Below are 2,110 nucleotides of genomic sequence, written 5' to 3'. Positions count from 1 at the left end.
AAGAAAAGAAAAGAAAAGAAAAGAAAAGAAAAGAAAAGAAAAGAAAAGAAAAAAGAAAAAGCCTCCCCCTATGCGCGGACACGCGCTCCCACTCGCCCTTGCTCCCTCTCCCGCCCTGCGCCACCACATTCCCATTCAACAGCAACGATCTGCGCAGAGGAGCTGCGCAGTCGCCGGGCTTGAATTAGGCGCCATCGGGCTCAGTAGTAGCCCTGCTGCTCCCTGATTGGCAGCTCTCTGGCCCGGCGCCAGCCTATTGGGAGGCCTGTTTACGCCGAATGAGTGGCACGAGCTCCCGGCCGCGGAGGGCTGCGCGGCCAATCAGCGCGCCGGCTGCTCGGGGCTGAGTGGCACGAGCTTATTAGTATGCAGGGCCCGTGGCTCGCCGCGCCGGGCTGCAGGTTTGAGAGCCGCTCTGGATGGGCTCGCTAGAGTCGTTGTGGTGGAAGCGGTGCATTTACAGTGCAACAGTCAGCACATTGAAAATACCAATAGGAATACAAAACAAAGTCACATTTACTGATTTAATTGTATTGCATTCAATTGTATCCAGGAAACAACCTCCAGTAAGTAACTGAAATTGCTTTCATTTTTTGTTTTTGTATTTTTATTATTTTATTTTTTATTTTGGCTTTGGGGATTTACATTTTTTTCTTTTTAGCAAGAGAAATTCAGGCTTGTGATGTTAAGAAATATATATCTTCCCTTTTTAAAATTCCGTTATAATGTGGAGTAGGTTTTTTTTTTTTAAAGATGGTCTAAATAGGAGAGCGATTTTTTTTTTTTCCTCTGAAAAATCTTATCGATCGGTTTAAAATTCCCCCCGTAATGCGTCCTTGCTTTGCTCTGAGCGCTTGTTGTCTCGATCGACACCCAGCATTAAAAATAAATAATCGCGACAGGACAGGGACAGCCAGGCTGCGTCCAGCGCGAACCGCGCGGGCGGCTCCGGGCGGACCGTCGGCGAGGACCCCCGGACGCCGCCAACGAGCGCCGAGCTCCGGCTGCACCACGAACGAACCCCGATTGTTTGCCCCCCCATCTCGCTCCCTCCCCCGAGCAGCCCCGGGTCGGCCCCGCCCGGCCGCTCGGCGGCGCTGGGAACGGGCCGGCTTGGGGTGGCCTAGGCGGCCCGGGCCGCTGACCGGAGGGGCTTTCCGGCCGCCGGCTGGGTGCGGGCGAGGGGCCGGGGCGGGGAGGGGTAACGCGAGTTCTTCGGGTTTCGCTTTCCAGAGCCTAATTCATTGCAGAACATTTCAGAAATTCTTTTCCTGGGGGGTGGGGGGCGCTGAGGATGGATGAGGGGGGCAACGAGGCCGGCGCAGCGGGGCGTTTTCACCGCGCGCGTTCCGGGCAGCGCGCGGGGCTCGGGCCACGGCCAGCGAGGCGGGGTCTGCGGGCGAGTGCGCCCCGGGCCGCGGGCTCTAGTGCGGCCGGGCCCTCGGTCCTCTCCCGGGGGGGCGGGCGCGGCCGTTTCGCAGGGAGCGGGTTCTGCGGCGGCGCCCGAGCAGTCCGCGCCCCGGTGTGCCCCTGGCCCCAGCCCAGCCTGCAGGCCCCACGGCGCGCGCGCGCGCGCGCTGGGAGACGGGCGCCGGGGGAGGCGCACGGGAATGGGTGCTTTTAACCGGGGGGCGGCCGAAGCGACGGTGGGATTTTTAGTCCTTTAGTTACAACCAAAGCAAACCTAAAGGAGCCCCGCATTCAGGAGAGCGTGAGCCACGCAAAGCGGGGACGGTGGCTCTGGGGACCGAGCCCCGCCAGCCCAGGGAGGAGCCGAGCGTTCCGAGGTTCGGTTCTTTCCAAAATGCCCTTGTCATCGTTTCTCCGGCCGGCGCGGGGTCCCCTGTTCTCCGCCGCTTTCCCTCCCATTTCCTTCCTTAGACCGGCCAGGCCTGTGGCTGCTGTGCTGTCCTCTGCTTCGGCCTCTCGAGCAGCTGGGGGGAGGGGGCTTGGAGCCCTGGGACTGGCGGGTGACGGCACGGGGCCTTCGGGCCCTAGCTGCGGCGGCCGCGCCTCCCCGCCCCGCTCCCTCCTCGGCCTGGGTTCCGCAGGCCGCGGAAGCCGCTCGCTGGCGGCCGAGGAGGCGCTGCGCGGCCTCTCCTCCGGAGCA

The sequence above is a fragment of the Panthera uncia genome, chromosome E1 (genome assembly GCF_023721935.1).
Source record: "Panthera uncia isolate 11264 chromosome E1, Puncia_PCG_1.0, whole genome shotgun sequence".
Classification (NCBI taxonomy): Eukaryota; Metazoa; Chordata; class Mammalia; order Carnivora; family Felidae; genus Panthera; species Panthera uncia.
The sequence above is the reverse complement of the archived record's forward strand: the minus strand, read 5'-3'. Positions refer to the sequence as shown.